The sequence below is a fragment of the Cydia splendana genome, chromosome 2 (assembly GCF_910591565.1).
Source record: "Cydia splendana chromosome 2, ilCydSple1.2, whole genome shotgun sequence".
NCBI lineage: Eukaryota > Metazoa > Arthropoda > Insecta > Lepidoptera > Tortricidae > Cydia > Cydia splendana.
The window spans coordinates 19,961,231-19,981,748 of NC_085961.1; the positions used below are offsets into that span (position 1 = coordinate 19,961,231).

General features: G+C 33.2%; 1 long non-coding RNA gene across 1 annotated transcript in view; it reads right to left on the reverse strand.

Annotated features, from left to right (window-relative positions):
- Window positions 1-3,599: 3,599 nt before the first annotated feature.
- The window catches only part of LOC134805523 (uncharacterized), a 275,031-nt gene continuing 258,112 nt past the window's right edge, over window positions 3,600-20,518 (reverse strand). The window contains exon 2 of the long non-coding RNA XR_010146310.1: window positions 3,600-3,700. This is a non-coding gene — a long non-coding RNA (uncharacterized LOC134805523). The remainder of the gene's footprint in view (window positions 3,701-20,518) is intronic.

The window sequence follows — 20,518 nt, forward strand, 5'->3', positions numbered from 1 at the left end:
TCCATTTATTTCTCTTGTGTAGAGAAATTAGCAATTCATACCAATTTTACTAATGCACCATACAAGCAACTGTCACAAATTTCTAAAAATAATATTATATATAATGAATACTAGAGCTGTACAAGATATTTCTTCGATCATTAGCAGTACTCTACGATGTGAATGTGTACTCCATAACCTTCACTATGGAACCAACTCATAAATCTAATTAGCATCAAATTATCAATTTATCAAAATATTCAAACCTGAGTATACCTACATTATAAAATGGTCCTCTTAGTAAAAATCTTTTTTTTTTCGTAAATGAAAAATCATTGCCCCGTAGATCATGACTTTGGATTTCGAGTTTAGTCCCAATGTTGTTCAATATTCACTTGACAGAGTATTTTTAAATATTTAATGGCTGAGTGTTTAAAAAACTCCCCGTATAATTTGGGCAATTCTCCATGCAGTATCTAGAAAACTACAGTATACAGTCAGACGTCCTTCCTACAGGCTATTGTTATCTTGTATTCAATTGTTTCGCGAAATGTGACAACATTTCTGTAAGACGGAAAACTCTGTTACATTTGGCGTCTTAAACAGCCTGGAACTGATTCACGATTCAAATGAGCTTTTTCTTTAGTGACGGCCAAGTTTGAACACTAAGTTTTTAAAAGGCAACTTGGCCACTTTAGGCGGTCTTTGTTGTCGGCTCATTTAAAATCAATCGCTGCCATTCCGCCCGAGGGTGGCCGAGGCGAGATTTCGGAGAGAATTCTTAATTAAGCTGGCCGGAGATCCTCTTTAGTTAATGGAGACCCGTCTGAAAGACTTAGAAGGAAAGTAAACGAGAGGCGACATCAAAAATACCATCCATTAGGTTTCGTAATATTGCAATTCTTAATGAGTAAGTTAAGTAACAGTCCTGCATTATCTGGAATGCTCTAAGAATAAGCGAAAGAAAAAGCCTTTAATATACGTGGGTCTTTATGAGGCGAGTCATTAAAAGTAACTGCGGCTGTTACCTGGACCCCGGTTAGTATTAGTTAGTAAATATTTGGGTCCCGGATTGCAATACATACATAACTGGAGAATATAAATTAAAGTAGCTTGCCTAAACACTTCAATTACGAAATCGTGGAAAGGACACGTTAGAAGATATACAATTACTTTTTAACAGTAGACATTCAAATATTTCTCGGCCATCATGTTAATCGTGTAGCGGTAAACCGAGTTTCATTAGTCACTATGTTATACAGGTGTGCCGGATGACACGTGCTGCCTTCACAATCAAAGTCCGATCCCTTCCGCCCTCCTCACAAACTTCTTTCACTGGAAAGCAATTTAAACAGCTATTAAACATTCAATTATATTGATTAAGTATGGTTGATAAATTGAGCATTGGAATCACCGCCGTCTGTTTAAAAGGAAATAGATTCGTCTGTAGGCTGATCATTAATCTCGAAGTCTTCAATGGGCAAGTCAGACTAATAACTAGAAGCAAGAAGACTAATTCTGTCAGTGAAGCTAAATTTAAACAGTGAATTATATTCATGAATGAACTAGTTGCAAGTAACCGAAGCAGATATTAGTAATATGTCGGAATAATTGAGAAACAATCTGTTTCCGTTCACGAGGTAAAGGATTCTCTTTATGGTTGTGCCCAATACAAATGTGCGGTTGACACTGTTAAATGGGCCCGGTACCCCTGACTAATGCCGCTCGTTGTCTAACTTGTCTTAAACTATTGCAAACAGAACGTTCATATGCCACAGATTAGTCAATGGTTACCTAGGAAAAACGGAATTTTCAATATGTTTGGCAAACAATTTATTTAAAATTAGACACATTTTAAGACGAAGAAGGAAAGTGGGTATTGAAAATTGTAGGTACAACTTTTTGATACCGATCAGCTCATTTTACAAATGAACAAATGATCCTCGAAGTTTGGAATTTTTAATTAAAGATAATTACTTTTACGCGAAAATACGAACGTACAAAATAACTGGATATAGTTAATATGTTCGTATGAAGTTAATGCGGCGTAAATATCAATTACGCTGCGTATATTGGGAAATTTGGTAACCAGTCGGTGATTGTCCGCGCACTCTGCTCCCCTTGTCGGTTGCATTTTGGCGAATATTGCTAATTTACTTTTATTATACACTAAACATAAATATAGGGGCCAGTCCTTTTGAATAGATGTCGTAAATCTTTGTTGTTATTGTTGTTCTATCAAGAGCTGTATTTTCATCAATTACCTAATTAAATAATCTAAAAGCCAATATGAAAATTGCCCTCTGTCTCTCTGCAAAGTTCAAAAAATAAAAAGATTGTTCACAAAAAAGTTATTTTGATATTAAAAATATATTTCAAGAACACAATTTTTTTACGCACAATAATTAGAGTCAAACGTATGGTTTGATCGATAAATGCCGCAGATAATTATACAGTTAATGACAATGATTTCAATATTAGTCACATCATTATGTAATGGCATTATAGTTTATCATGAAAATGCATTGTCATTAGCATAGGCCGCAGTGTTATTAAAATGATTATGTTGTTTTGTTTCGATTTCAATTAGGGTTGGTATTTTGCTTTGTTTAAAATAGTTATTTTGTTCCCGCTGATTGTTTATCGCTTTATACGAGCCCAAATGTTTTATTGATCACATTGTCATACTATTCAGCAATTTAATATACCTGGAGCGCCGTTCAAACTTATCGAAGAAGTTAGTTTACAGCCTACAGTGCATATCGCTTGCACCAAGCGAGATGAACGAGCGACTGATGTCAAAGTGAGGTCAAATTGACATCAATATGTAAATTCGATTTGGGCTTATTTTCTTAATATCCAATAGGGTCAATTCATAACTGTCAAAATTGACTTCTTAATTTACACCGACTATAAACTAATAAAATTACCCAGTCCTGTCGAAAGTACATTAGAACTCCAAATAAAATTAAAAAATGCGAGAATAACAAGAAAAAGTTACAAAAAACTTTTAAATGTTTACTTATTCGAAAAAATAAACTGGTGGGAGTGTGACCTCGCTAAGTTTATTGTTAGGTACTTGATAAATTATTTGGCAAGATTAAGGTGAATTAAATACGAGTATCTATTTATAGGTATACAAAAGTATCCAAATAGGTTAATCATACCTGCGCCCGCCGTAATCAAATTTTCCTAGTTTCCTAATTTCTTCTTAAAGGTACATATTATGAACATCAAATTATAACCCACCTTTTACCACAAAGCTGAATATCCACACGGCAAAGGCACGGAGCATTCTATTCATATCCCATTATACGGGAAACTCGCCCCTTATGCGGTGCGTCTACTGACATGCATTGTGCTCCTGATTAATGGTTTACAAAAGCCAATCTTTTACTTGAGGAAAATTGTAAGGCTTCGTGGCTTTAAGTAGATGAATGTTTTAAAAATTTATTCAGGTGTTTTCACGTTTATTGTGTAAAAAATGTCGAGAGCATGATCTTTGAAAACTTCGGTGCTTTGTTGAAAGCATAATGAGACTGTAATTTGAATAAGAAGAAGAAGAAATACATTTATTTAACATCTGGGTATAGAATAACACACAATACAAATTACACAAACTACTTACAAGGAAGGGTACCCAACTGTCCGACTCCGATTTGATTTATTTTGATATATGTTATAGAGTAGTCTAAAATAACGGACACGTATTTTTTTTTAGCTGCCCAAACTCAACCTGTTAGGAGAAAATGGCCTTCAAAGTACTGAAAATTGACCAAACCTTCTAATTTCTGAGAAGAGGCATGTTCAAAAAAAAATATAATAAATAAATATAATAAATATATTTTTATATAAAAAATGAGTTTGTGGTGAAATGACAAAACACGTCCGCATTCTTTATTCATGTTCTCAAACATATAACGAAACCAGTAATTAATTATCAATTTTTTTGAACATGTCTCTTCTCAGAAATTAGGTTTGGTCAATTTTCAGTACTTTGAAGGCCATTTTCTCCTAACAGGTTGAGTTTGGGCAGCTAAAAAAAATACGTGTCCGTTATTTTAGACTACTCTATAACATATATCAAAAAAATCAAATCGGAGTCGGACAGTTGGGTGCCCTTCCTTGTTAGATGCTAAACAGGATCCCCACTCAGCATAATGCCACGGCAAGCCATGACGCTGATTTTCAGTGGGTACCTGACTTAAAAACTAGTCTACACCTATACTAAAACTAAATGAGTGACAACAGGCACTTCAGACACAGATTACAATATACAGTCATACAATAAAAGAGGGAAACTAAAACAAAGAACTTTAATTTGAATTTGGTTACTTGCTTTGTGAAAAAAAATCTTAGCCTTAAAACATGTATCTACATGTGTTTCATTTAATATATCTGTTACCCTAAAACCCGGTTTTATTGAAACCATGTTTTCCGTTCAACTATTTTTACTAGTTTTCCGAAACACCTTGGTGAAAACTAGGTAACCATAATGAATAATGATATTAATGATATACGCAATGCATACTAAAACGGCCGTCTCCGAATCTAGTTGTCAGCATCAAAGCTAAGATAATGGAGGCAAAACAACGGTCTAATGCGCCATATTGGGTTTCAGAGCAAACAGTGTCGACGCCAACGCCGCCTAGTGTCACATTACCACACATGCTGCTGCCAAAAGGTCATGAATAGAACTGATTTGTTTGTACAGCTATCGGGATATTAAAACAGGAGGAAGTTGTGTTCTGTACTTTATAATTACCTAATTAAATGTACACTAGTAGATCAGAATAAAAACATCGGTGCCAAGCGAGACAATGACATTGAAATTTATTGATTTATAAGATAAAAATTATAGTACACTACATTTCAGGTTATCGCCGTAGTTACCATTGTTTGATGTTCGTTTTTCACAGTGACCAAACGTCAGTAATGGACGAAAAAAGTTTCTTCGTATGACAAGTCAATCAAAACACACAGCCGTATTCGAACAATGAGATGCGTCAAATACTAGATATCGAAACGATATGGATTGGATATAATCAAGTGTCAAAATTGACGTTTCTTCAAACAAAAACGTCACTTTTGATACTTGTTTGACACTGACATATCCAATCCATATCGTTTCAATATCTAGTATTTGACGTATCTCATTGTTCGGATACGGCTGCCAATCATATATCCCTCAAGTTGTTTCCAGGCACAAAAGGAAAACTGTAATCAAATTCCAGTTAGTGCTACAAATCATCTCATTTCTTTCACGGTAATCATGTACTTTTTCTCTGTCGTTTCTTTGGCGCTTTTCGGCTTTTTCTTGGAATCCAACAAAAACTGGCACAACTTGGCGACCGGAAGGGCTATCTTTGCGCTTCTCTGAAAGCCTCAGAGGCGTCGTGCTGATGCCGGATTGTAATAGATCATTTCTTAGACGCGACATAATATTAGTTTCAATGTTTTTGTGCATTTGACAGATAAGTATACAGAAATATTTAAACCTAGACTAATATCGACTGCTAATAAAAAGTCCCTACATCAGTGTAGGGACCTTAACGTTTACCTAAGAAAGTAAATGAAATATTTTTTTCCCAGGTCTCAATTCCAGGTTTCCAATATTTGCATAAGCTATCATGAAATTGAAGTCGGTTAAAATTATACTTTGTAACAAAATTAAAAGTCTTGATATGATCATCTTGGTAATGTTTACGTTTTTTAAGGATTAAATATTTGTCATAAGTTTGACTGTTTTAACTTTGGTTTGTACGCATCATGACAATAACATATTGATCGTGATATCGTGAATCAATAAAATGATTACCTACATAATTTTTCCTAAAAGTGCTTTACGCACTATACTATATAAAAAGTAAACAGAATAAACATGGAAGAAACGTAACATTAAATAGTTCCTTTATTAAAAGATCCTGAATACACATTTAGAGAAAGTAACAATCTGGTAATAATAGGGATTGCGACAGTAAATACCTACTCTGATTCTCGACAAAAACTCGCGGAACGCGGACTAACTGCAAAGATAACTCTGCAGTTTTGCACAAAAGGCGTGCATCTGCATAATCGATGGCTTATTGGCGTTCCCCTTTACTTCTAAATTGCAAATTTTCCACACGATTTCGCTCCACAGAATAAATTTTCAAGTCGCGAATACGAGTAAAACGCCGGAGCCCCTGTTATTTACATTTTCTTTTGGTACATTTTAGTTTAGGGTGTCGGGCTCATGTAGGAAAGTTTTCAAGAAAAGACCTATTAGGTGTACCTACGTACGTATTTTTTAAAGATCAAAGTTAGGTACTTGATATTCTCGAAGCTTAATTATATTATATTATAAATTGTTCCAATATAATAATGAAAATAATGCTTAGGGGAGAGTGGGGTTAAACGTGCCGATTTTCATAAAATACAAATTTAATCTATGAAAACAGTATGAATAAGGTATGTTGCTTGCGCTATATTAAATAATGATTATTTGCGCTTCTGAATAGTGATATTGTTTTGTGCATCGTTAAACTGTTTTTTTACCAGAATTTTTTTCATGAGATAGGTCGGAACGGAACAACTAAGCCCGCTATGGGGCTGGTTGTTCCGTTGCTTAAAATTCTAACTTATTCGTCAAATATTTTAATCTCGGTTCACACACGCTAAAATAGTACTTTGCAGTTCGTCGAAATGTGATTATTTTTTTGTGTTAGTATCAACAATGGGATTTTCCGTGGGGTTAGTTGTGCCCTCGTTTTTGATTTATTTTCCATAACTACTATTCTACTGTAATGGAAGGAACGAAAACTGCTCCTCCGATCGCATAGTGGTCTGACTTTTCGCGACAAACATCATACGACTCGCTTCATGGTTTACTTGCGTTCCTATTCCCATCGGAACAACTTACCCCCGGCACGTTGAACCCCGCTCTCCCCTACCTAATTAAAGTGTGAAAAGGACCTCTACGTGTTGGCTTCGGCTCCGCCTGTTAAATCTCTAACAGCCTATTTAGTCTCCCACTGCTGGGCAAAGGCCACCCATCTCTGTACACACGCTCATAACACATACAATTTTAAAATTCATGTTTTCATTCCATTAACTGGAACGCTTTCCTTTGCCACATGAAATAACGCAACGGCTTTAAAAAACATTTTCATATACATATAATGACTTAATTCACCTCACGAATGCTTATTAGTTCTATTATGTTTCCAGTGAGCGATAAATAAAAGTAATTGCCTAATTATTTAGGGCCGGGGTAAGACTTGCTAATACCCGCCTGCTTTGCAAAGCCTTGTTGAATTTATCGTTCCTTGTTCCTATGAGCGCAGAACCTAGCAGTCATGACTTAAGAGTTACCTTGGGACTGTAAAGTTTTATTTCTCAAATAATTCACTTTGGCATCTTAAGTAATTGAAAATGTTATACTTATGTATGTATTAATATCTAAGGAAAATTTAAATTTTCTCACAATTCGTTTTTATTTAGTACAAAACCTTATTCCCTGTGTTTTGCAAAAGGCTTGTTTGGTTTAGGCTTTGGTACCTTTCAATTTGAATGTTTTTGGTACTTTAGTTTAAATAAAAAAAATGTAAATAAAAATGTAAATAAATAAGTATCTAAATAAATTGTCAGTGAAGATAAAGTGAATGAATTTGTGTGTGGTTTTAGCAGCCTACGGTTTAAAAAATAAGTGCAGTTTAGAGTTATAAAAATACGTCATAAAGACAAGTTTACAGCAGCAACCAAAACAGAAATAAAACATAGCAATAAATATTTACATAGCACACGCGTCAGTTTCCACTCAACTTTAGTGCCCTGGTTTAACGACTAACAACATATTTTTATATTCATTCATCATTTATTATTTGATTGAGTTTGAACAACGGAAAACATAAAATTGTGGAATACGTAGATTGTACGAGTACTACCAAAATGTATGTGGCTCCAACTTAGAATTGTGGCAATAATGATGAATAAATCTCACAATTTTTAAGTGATTTTCTGTAGTCTGTAAAATTAAAGTGCAATGAAACCTTCAAGCTATCTTAAAAACCTGACAAAGTAAGCATAGTGAAGCGGGTAGGTAGGTAAAGTTCGCGCACGAAGTCCGGGGAAGGAAAATGAATCCCGCTTGCCCCTCGCGCCCCCCAGTCAGGTGCCCGTGCGCAGCGCACAATCGCACATCCTCCCACTTCCTCAGCCTATGAAAGTATGAATCCTTGGGCTTCGTGTGCGAAATATAAATGACAATTCTTTATTTTTTAACTAACCTGTATCAAAAAACAGTTGACTATAAAATGTATAAACCAATATATTAGAATGGATATGCGTGGATAATCTAGAATTTTAATGTGTTAGACGGTATTTGGAACTGGAATTAATGTTTAAATCAGTAGATAATTTACTTATTCATTTCATTTATACGTATATACCACTCAATATTGGTCCTGGTATGCAATGTAATTTTGCCTCATAAATGAAACAAAATAATTCTTCTCCAATAGATAGCGTTCCAAACGTTCCCATAAAACCCGCGGCGGTAATTGCGGTCTATTAATAATAATTATCTCGCGAGCTAAAAGCCCTATCAAAACACATAGCAGCATGTAGCGGTACATAAAGGCATAACAGTAAGCTATTACTATTAATATTTCCACTAAAGCGCTCATCCCCAATACCGCAATTACGCCTAACGTGTCCGAAGTGAAGATGTCATTTCACTCGTCCCGTCCAAATTCAGAGTCATTCGATTTGCATATAAAGCGGCCAGAGGCGTCAATGGGACGAGAGGGCTCGACGGCGCAATACCGGCCCTGGAACCTGATGACCATTGTCGAATTTTTGAGTTGGGAATTCAGTAATGTGAAAAGCAAAGGGTGAGCGACTGCGTTGAGAACGACATATTGCTTGACGTTAGCTTTACTGAAATATTTTTGCCGTGATCGCATTATATCTGTTTTAAGTGTTTGTAGGAAACAAAATAAATGTAGGTAAATATGTACATCATTAACAAAGTACGCTAAAACTATATAATTAGAATAATTTGGTGTGGCCTAACAGCCTGGTTATTTAACAGACGGTATAATATAGATTTTCGGTAAAAAATACTTTGGTGTCAGTAAAAAATGTTTTGTAAGCACAATGCTTACAAAACATGTCAATGTAAAACCTCTAAAGTTTTTTTTACCGAATATTTCATACTGACAATATTTCATAAGTTACCTACGTAGGTATAAAAAGAGCAAATGAGAATTCTTTTTTTTTTACCAAACCGTCGACTTTATTAATAATTTAGTATTTGATGGCATTAATCTAAAACCGACTACCTTTTATTAGAGAAAATAACTAACATTAGTTACCAGCGGCGACTTCCTGGAAATAATGGAGGATTGTTCCAATCCGCGATAAGGCACTGGCAGTAAATTAAAAGTTAATTGTAACAAAGGCTCCTGTTTGCCTAACCGCATGATAAGGACGGTCTTAAAATAAAGCCTGATTTACAATGAGTAATAAAACTGAACTTTAAAAATGAACGTAATAATTATGTGTCACTTTAGGTCATATAATACATTTAGGAATTAATAAAATGTATAAGTAGCAGGATGGCCTAAAAATAAGGTAACAATAGTACATTACTACAGAGGCCGGGACGAAAGGGGTTGCCGGCCGAAGACATATAGACGGCCGAGCGAAGCGAGGCCGGATAGGTCTGAGCGCGGGCAACCCCATTTCCCGCCGAGGTATGTATAGATTGTATAGTGCTTTTCTCAAACATGCAATGAAATAAAGAAAATAAAAAATCCACGAAACCCAAGTTTTATTTATACAAAAAACTAAAAGTAAACTACACCCAAAATATAACCAACACGTACCTATATCATTATCACGCGTATGTTTTACACGAGTCGTGTATTTTTACTACCCGTATATTTTCATGTATCTTGGATTTTTTCGCTTTGTATCCGTCTGACTGTCGTTTTCGTCACATAAGTTTACATAGTCTTTCATGTTGATATCATGTTTCACGTACATCGTTGCTTTATGCATGGAGTAAATAAGTATAATTTCCACAGTGTTGACGAATTTGTAGTTACATTCATTTAAAATATGCCACAAAACTGTTTCTAATAAACTGTAAGCCATTTTTCTTAGTTTCTCAAATAATAAAATTGCCATAAGCAACCATATACATACTTCGTCTTTGACTTGGCGGCAGAGGCAGCAAGTTATTAAAATCAATTCTGCTTACGCTGCCAATTCCAACACCTACGATTACAATTAATATTAATTTCATTATTTCGTCGGAACTCATATTAAAGTCAAAAAATCAACAACGCACCATAAATCCAATAAAACAGAATGAATATTTTTCAACTTTACCTCCATAACAATTTAAAAAATATAACTACGCGTGTTTGAGTAGACCTTTTTACCGCTAACGTTTAGATGAAATAATTTAAATGTTTTTATTTGTGTAGTGAAATTTATAATTTAAAATTATAAAATTATAGAATGTATTATTTATTAAGTTCATGTTGATTTTATACAAATAAAACTGCAAATTATAGCAAACATTATTTAGTTTTTTTTTATAGGCGTAGTGGCAGAGTGTCATTACGAACCATAAAGCAAATACTGCCTCTAGTTTTTTTTAATGGATGAATGCCACGATGCTGTGTCACAAATATCTGTGAAATGAAAATTAAAAAAAGAGGACTTTGCCGGCCTAGGCCTGCAAGATGTGTATGAAATTCCATTAACGACCTTTTGTCCTAGCCGCACCTGAAACGTCATACTTCACAGCCTAGTATAAGGAACATAACATCAATATTTCATTGCATGTTTGAGAAAATAATTTTACTGCTGCATATTGTTGATAATTTTATTTACCGATTGTCGTCGCCCATGGACACCCGCACACCAAAGGGGTTTCCTCGCATATTTGGAGAAAAGCATTAAATACCTATGCCTCGGCATATATAAGTAGTGCTTCTTTGTCGGACTCAGCTTCACATAGAATTGCCATTTCCCGACCTCTGAAATAATGTATAATCTTCGTTTCTTAAGTACGTAATAGAATCATAATTTCTTTAAACCTATTCAAACAATTTATGGCCTTCACCCCTGCTTCCAAGCATTCAATACACATTGTTTAGTACCAAGTCAAACAGTTATTCAACATTGAATTCCAAGTTGCAAAGTAAACAGACGTTACTATCATTTTAACAGTCAGTTTGAAACCAGACATGAAACGCGGCGATGCGACAGCAATGGCGGAACGTCAACTTTTCCGCGCTTCGCGTAAATTCAAAGTGTCGTAAAATATGAAAAATATCCAGACGTTCGCGAATGCAGTAATAAAACTCACAGAAGAACAATTTGTAGGTACTAGAAAGGCTGCACGGCACACAATGAACTGACATGTTTGCACTTGAGAATCATACCAGGTGACGCAAGAATTGTTTTATAAATGCCAGATCGTAATCCTTGGTCTACTCGAAAGTATATGGTTTCCAGATCATGACCGGCGTTAATTCAAGAAAAAGTCATGGTTCATTGGTCAGAAGTTAAGGTATTGTAAATTGATATTAAGGAATACGATTGAATTACATAGTAGCAAGTATTAGAAGTAGGTTTTAAAGTTTCGCTTTACAAAAGTAATTAAGGATTAACCCGATTGATTTTAGCCATATAATTAAAAAGTTTAGCTATAAAATAAACAAAATTACACAATGGGATAGTATAAACGATTTGTTTTAAAAGTCTTAAATCACTTTCTACGTTACCTACATTAAAAAAAAGCATTTTTTATAAAAAAAAATAAGTTGCAATTAATGTAATCAACGAAAGGTACATTACCACAATACAAACATTGAAAATTATTAAAAATGGTTCCTTAAAACGGGAGGTAACGTTGTTGTAATTTTAATTATACAGTTCTATCTTCGTTGGCGGGTAGTGTTGATGGATGGCTGGTTTAAACAAAGAAACCGCCATTATTCACTCTGACCCACTTAATGATTCTATTGGTGTAAGTAGATAGGTTTACTAATAGTAATAAGTAGGTACCTACTAATTAACCTACATTATACATTAATAATTTTAATGATATTTGTTTAGGTATATGTACATATACGTTATTTTTATGAAAGTTTATGGGAACGTCTAATCTAGCTAAATAAATTTCAATGAGTACCTACGCGTTTGTCAATTACTATTTTAGCAAGCCAATTCATATTGTGTAAAGTTCATATCTGAATATAGATTGTTATATTAAGTAACCTATATTTATATATATTTTTCTTTTTTTGTGTGTATGTACTATGTATGTAGGTACGAATAAAGCGGGTCTATTTCATTTTCATTTCAAAATTGAAATAAGTAGATTAGGTTATTTATTACAACACAACGTACAATATACACCAGCTTCTAAATATGACGAAGAAATTCCTTTCAAATTACAAACAAGGATATCTAATATTGTACATTTAAAAACAAATTCAAAATATACCTAAATTGAAGTTAGGTATTTCCATGGCACGACACATCAGCCTTGTTCAGACGCCATTGTCTTAGTTACCCTAGAATTCAAGTTTCATAGGTCTTGGTAGGTAAGTTTATTCTTAGCTCATTCTGTGCAATTTCCTATGCAAATTTAATTGTGCCCGGGGTTCACGTAAATCTCTGCTCTCTCTGGCTGCAAAGTTAATTACGCGCCCGGGCTACTCTGTGCGATTAACGAGCCAGCTGCTTTTATTGTGTCTACATCGACAAAGAAAAACATGGAAATATTAGATACCCGAGGAAATGGAACAAAGATCCGCTTTGTTTGTTGGGTGCTTCAGCCGTCTAAGGACTACGGGCGGAGCGGGAGTATTCAAAACGGCTCTTCGGTCGTCCTTGGGCTCTTGAGGATGTTTTACTGAAAAAACAGCTTTTTATTGCCTGTATTCATTTTGTTTATTTTCCGAGATATTTTTAAAGATGAATTTTATAATAGACGATGGAGACAAGTAACGTAGTGAATTCTGAACTTATCTTGAAACAATGCTATACTTATAGAATAGTCTATTAAGGTTTTTTATTAACTATATACTTGGAGTTTTCGGTGTGCATGCATCAAAATTCGCTATGGAGTAAATTCCGCAAAGGTTTCAGACCTAGACCAGAGATCGCTTTAATTTCTCATGTCTTATTACTTTATCAAATTAACAAATTAGATGATTTTAGACCATCATGCAGCACGACTGTAGTTAAAATAAACAGTTAAGTAAGTACTTTAATTTACACCTCCCATTCACGACAATTCATACTTGCTGTTTGTTTCTCTGGCAGCTCCCCGGGGGAAGAAAACTGTGAACATAAATATTGTTATTTTATTACCGGTAATGTTTTAGGCCGGTGTTTCAATAAAAGTAATTAATTCTACTTTATCCAACGTAATGAACTAATTACAAGGAGGTCGAAATTAATTAGATACACGTTATCCTATGACAAATTAAGGTTTAAAATCATATTAGTAAACATAACTAAATAGCTAGGAGAAAAATGTAAGGTTGACTTTGAATTTTAGGTAGGTATATTGTAGTAAGTATTTGAATTAAGTATTTACGTGATGCCATCATTAGTAATCTGATTGATAGGTAAATATGTTACACCTGCCTATTTTTATAAATAAAAGATAATTGGGGACAGTATCACGCCTAGATCTACCTAAAGAAACACGGTTTCTACTCGTAGAGAGGTATTACTTCATTAGGTATTTTCGGGTTATTATTTGACTGAATTTTGTTCCGTGTTAAGAATTGTATAGGAAATGGGTCATATACTCTGTGATTGTCGACTGAGATTGCCAATGACTTCTTGATTAATGATCCTTACAATCGAGCCCCAAGATAAGTTATTGATGATCGAACAACAAAATGTAGCGCTCTGATCCACTTTGTGTCTATTATAAACTGAATCAAACATTTGTGGGTCAATAAGGTGATGTTCTAATACATTTGTGTATATAATCGATAAATCTGGTACCTACATGGTTCCTAAACGTAAGTATGAGACAAATAAATAAAGTAACTAAGTAATACTGAAAGGGTTATTATCCCTTAATGATCATGTGTGATAATTAGTGATCGTTATCAGCGTGCAGTTTTCGTAGCAGACGGTATGGTTGGCAGAAAAAAACAAATACATTTGAATATTCACTTTAGTTCTTAACTATAAAATAAATACTTATCTTAGGATTACACCTCTAGATATAACTCTTTACGGTACAAAACCTTTTCCGCCCTAATATATTTTTAAAACAAGGTACGTCAAATGACATTAAATGTCATAAAAATACAACTATAGTTGCGTGCAATATTTTAGAGACTTAAATTAACCTTCCTGTGACTTCTGTTAACGTAGAAAGTTCATTTAGCTATTTAAATTGGATTTTTTCCAATCGACATGAACTACTGACAGCCAAATCTGTTAAGCAAATTTTAGTCGTTTATTCAGCATAATTTGGATAAGTGATTATAAATATGTATATAAATCTCATAATTTGTGAAATATATAATGTTTAAAATACTTGCGTATTTGTTACCATATTTTGCTACCAATACAGCACGTTGATAACGATCACTAATGATAATGATGGCATAAAATTAACAAGTACAGGATCGCGATACGAAAACCCTTATTTTCTCATTTTGAAATTGATATAATACAGTTTGATATATTTAAAACATACATACATAGCTTACTAGAAACTTTTACATTCAGAACTAGTGCATTAACTTTTGATAATGACTCAATGGAGAATAGGTAGGTACATGTAAAATTCTGTAGTACATAGTTTAGTAGTTTACTCGTATTAAATGATTTAGTTTGCAAATAATAAAATGTTCCTCAAGAGCCTATCCTGTTTCTACGACCAATATCCATTTACGTAGTTAGTGATGTAATAGGCTTGCTTAGCCTATAGGACATTAATAAGCTCAATCATAATGCTAAATAAGTCTCATAATAATAAAAGTAAGTATGTAACCCGCAATGCGTCTTTACATATTTGGCGTAATTCCAACGTCACCAATGACATCGTCAACTTGTGAACTTCCAAACTTTTGTCATAACAGAGTTCAGTTCTGGCTATTTACGAGATGGTTGAACCTGAACATGGAAATGTAACGTTTATAGTATTGCATCAAGAGTGAATTTTGCATGTCATCGCTTTATTACTTGTCCTACTCCATTTGATTATATTGAAGATTGAGATTAGGTATTTACACGAAAAGGAAACATAATATTTATTTTGCTCGAGTAATTACGTTTAAACTATAAGTATACGTTCATACGTACAAAAATAATTACTTCCTTATGAAATAAGAGGTCAAAAATAAGCGATTTCAATGCAAGGGAAGTTTTGACTGTGTTCTCATAACAAAACTGATCGTGCAAAGTGCAAAAGAACATTTAGAAAATCTATCTGCGAGCTCTGAAATAGAAGTAGGTAATTTACATATATTCGCTCATATTCTGCATAGGTAGGTATAATAAATAATAATAAAAATGTATAATAGTGAACTACATTTTGACATAATGATACCGTTCTATTGACAAATATGACTGACTGGTACTTTATATATGAGACCCATAGACATAAGTTGCATGCCAGTCAGATAAAATAATATATGTATTGTAATCTATCGGACTCTGGATTGCGACTCGCAATATATTATACACATATTCATTATAACATACGTAATAGCTTCGCACTATATCTTTATAGCCACAAGTTCTCGGCACAATTACGCCTCACTTCCAACCATCAGAAGCACCAAGTCTATCACAAAGAAACAAGTTTATTCTATCATCCAGATTGTTCTCGCCTCGAATGCCAAAATTCGCTACATTGTAGATGCCAAAGGGATGTTTTGCTCCGTCTAACTTTATGAAATATTTGTTTGTTTTAGCACGCTTTTGTACACCATATCTGCTATGAGCTTGAATTATAGCCACTTCGTTGCTTTTTGTTGTCAGTGTTAACAATAAGATGCCAAGAAAAATATTATTATGCTTAAGTATTCCAGCAACATTTGTCCTAAAAGAAAGCAGCAATTTTTCTCAGTAATTTACTGTAAGAAACCGCAAATGCCAGAAAATGTTTATTTATCTGGGAATATAATATTAAAATCAGTTTGTCAATGTATTTATCTTTAAACAGTGCCAATAAAAATGTTAAAACTAATTGACAGATGCTTTTAATCCGCTGAATTTTCTAACTTGATATGAAAAAAAAAACAATAATTAGAACAAGCTGACTAATTATAATTAAACTATAACTAATTAAACTTTATTATAACAATTACTTTCAACAAGGTAGAAAATTAATAGTACTTATAAAAAAACATCTGTCAATCACAAAATAAAGGAACACGTAATTACTATTATCTTACAAATAAATTCACGTTTGATAAGTTTTATAATGTAAAAAGTATGATTAATTAAGCTCCTTTATTATCTTATAGCAGTACCTCTTCTGTATAGCAAGCAGGTTTTATGCAAGTAATATGATCGGTTTCAGTGTAATCTTAGTCCATGTCATTACACAGAACAGTAGTTTCCACTTAAATTTATGGGCATATTTTATCGAGTGAAACGTGGCCGCCTTATTGGTGCATTAATGAAGACGTTTTGTTCCTTCTTTACTCGATTCGGACTGCATCTTTAATTATAGAACTCTTAATAAGGCCCACTACACACGGCTCCGTTTCATCACAGCGATGATGGCGCGTCTAATTGGTACAGTAAATTTAAATAACACTGACAGTTCACGTTCGTAGCTAGTCCTAATTATTAAGAGAGAGTGAATCGTAAAAATAATTCAACTCGGCTCATTTGTACAGAACGTATTTTATTTTATTTTATTACTTTAATGGCGAGTAGGCTGATTACATTGATTGTATTTATAAACTACGTTTTTTATAGTGGTTTTATTAAGTCCTGGATCTTGTTGTACTACATGAGTGAATTGCAAAAAAATTGTACATCATTAAAATAAATAAGTTAGTAAAGCACCTGTAATTAGTCTAAAGTTAATTGATTCCATTGTGTTACCACAGTTAAGCCATTTCTATTTAAGTTAGATGCATGAAAGTGTGCTGGCGTATGACATAGACTTACCTATATGTGTACGAATTAAGTACAATAAATACAATACAATTATTGTATTGTACTTTACTATTTTATACGAAAATTTACTATTTAAATCTATCTTATATTTCGTAACAAAATGAATCAATTAAGTTAAGACTAATCACAGCTTCTTAACTGCGCTTAATTACGTACAATTTTTTTGCAATTCACTCACATGTTGTTTAAGTTTGTTGTTTATATTTTACTAACTGCATTACATTTTTAACAGTAGTCAATATTTTATTTTGTAACATATTTGTATAAATGTACTTACCTATATCCCGGCTGGTTTGTAGATCTAGAAGCAAGCTACGCTGATGATTTTTTTAAGTTCGGTAGGAAGATATCTGCCAATGTGAGGTATACAGGTAGAAACCCTCATTAGTTAAGCTTCAAGGTTTTTGCATCTACTAAATAAAACATTAAACGGGAATTCAAGAAAGAAGAATAAAAATATTGTTCAAAGCATAAAGAAGGCTAAATACCTATACGTACATTGTATAAGTGCTTACTCTAAATGAATGTTCTAACGAATTTTCCTAATACGAGTAAGTACATAACCCAATTAACCCAAATTAGTAGGTATATAAAAATCATTATCATCGCAGGTTTTATTATTATTTTAATTTAAACTGATTTCTTATACTGAATATAAAGTATTTGCTTAACTGTTGTAATTTACAAACAATAAACATAACACAGTGTTATGAAAATGGGTACCATATTTTTAAGCAAAGCAAGGAAAGACCGTAACCGTTAATGGCTAATTTCCCTTGGGAGCTTAATTTTCCTGGCTATCCTAAAGAAACTGAATAGGTACATTTTTTCAATTTATCATTTCATTTTATTAATTTTTCATCATTATTAATATCATTTTTGATTTGAAGTAGTGGTGAAGGTTCTTTAGATATGCAGTGTGTTACATATAATTAGTTTTATTTAAAACGATTCTCTCTTTTTTCAAATTAAACTGTTTAATCAAAAGTTACGTAGTGTATCCAAAACGAATAATAATATAATATAATACATATATACTTTATCAGTGTGCAAAGTAAATATGTAACAAAAATTGTTACAACACCTATTGCTAAGTAAGCAATAATTTTTCCCGCAGACATGAAATTATATCTTCTTTTATTTTGGCGCTAAACAAGCTAACTAGAAACGCAAAAGCTTTAAGAGATCGATATCGTGAAAAGCTTACATTAATTTTCCAGTCCCGTGGTCAGTGCAAGGGAAACATCGAATATTTCCTAAAAGGAAAACAAGAGTTGTAAAGTCGCTGCTCCTAAATTTATAAGGGATTTAGGTACGAAAAGAAAACGAGAAGAAAACAATAATGTGTTGTTTTGAAATATGACCGGCGGAAAACCGCCTTCCCTTTGCCATAATGGCACGATTTTTCACTGCAAGGAAAACCACTGAAACGCTTAGGGCTCTTAGGGTTCCTTGACAATGTAAGAATTATAAATACCTACTGTAATCATCTAAAACAATTTGTTCCAGGTTTAGGACTTTGAGGATACAATCATAACTTTTTCAAAATACATAATTTTAATAAATTTTGCCATTTAGGGTTTTTAGACTAGCAACCAAGTATGAAAGTTAGTAGTAGGTTAAAACATTTATGAAACAAAACACCATCCAATAAATTATTACGATAATTATATTGATATTTTTAATCACACAACCAAAGTTTAAACTATAGGTAACATTGTCGTAAGTGCAAATACTTGCGGGTTATGTAACTATTTATGACACGAAGTAAGATAATTTTCAATGTTATCCAATGAACAAGTTTGCATCGAGATCGTCGCTACAGCAGAGCCTTCGCTTTAAATCGTGATTCTAACTTTTCCACCTTTTCTAGGAAATTGCAGTTGTTATTAGACACTTAAGGTATACTTACATTCTAAATCGTGCCTTAACGACTGTCGTTTTAGTGCCACTTATACATAAATTGCAATCATTTATCTATTTTCTTCTTAAAATGTTCCGATTAATGTTCCGCTAGGTAATTTTATTTCAATGCAACAAAGATAATATTGTCTATAAGCCACAATCTAAATAGGGTTAAACTATACACAAATAAAACATAATAATTACCAATACGAACATTAAATCTTGCTCAGAGACAAAGTAGCTGACATTTTACGACTTTGGCGTACTCGTACGTATAAAACACTGAATAATTAATAGAAGCAAAGAGTATTTTAATACTATCTTCGAACATAACATTTAATATCGTTTCCTATTAAAGTTAAGTTATCGTTCAAGTGCTTTAAAACTGACATATTTACGAACCTAAAAGGAATAATTCAGTACAATGTTACCATACAGGGAGATAACAAATAAATGACTAATAAGGATGACATAATTATGTTATTAATAGGCGATGACACTTGACTTCGTGCGGCCACCGGATGAATACAATGAAAGTATTCTTCACTTACGTACAAAGCTTTGTGTTTATTTGACTTTGTTTGACATGATTCATAGCAAGATCTATATGGAGTAAATATTTAATTAAATAACAAATTTTTACATGAGATAAGATTGGATAAAGGGAAAATGAATCCAACTTTATTAATTTAAGTAAACTCGAGCAATTAAAAAATGCTCTTTACATCTACGAATTCTATGGAGATATGGATTCTATCTACAGAATGATACTGTGTGCACAAGTTCTACGTTCTACAAGTTTTTTGTTATGTACCTACGTAAGTTATTAAATGCCTATCTACTGAGCAATTTAAATACTCCGCCGTCGGGATATTTATTTTGTTTATTTTTTCTTGTTTTAGGTTTAAGGTTTTAAGGTCTCGAAAATGGCTCAAAAAATCTGGGATAGTATTACATCAGGATTCTAACTAAATGATCCAGGAGAAATCGAGCAAACTCTTTAAAATTAAAAGCGTAAGTAAATTTTATTTATCAAGTTATTCAAGTATAAGTTAAAAGTTGTGTTGTAGCTAACGGTGGTAACCTCTACAAATTGGCTACCATTGCTAATGTGTACGGATACGTCCGGTCTGTATTCCCTAATCCCGAACTCCCGGGTCGATCCACTCATTATTTTGCATTAATGTTCCAAGCTTCCGCCTAGTAATTCCTGCTGATAAGGAAACTTTAGTTATATCCAGTAATTAGAAAAATTGGTCCGGATTGGTAGTAATTAGTTCTCAGTTGTTCATCACAGACAAGTGGCCGTCCCTACAACGTAGTATCAGGATTTTTTTAAACTCTACCTATGTTATTTAATATCAGATTCTTTTTTTTATCTCTATGTAACTTAGTAATACATAATATGTATGTTCAATTATAAAGATAAGTGTGTAATACAATAAGTGTACCTACTAAT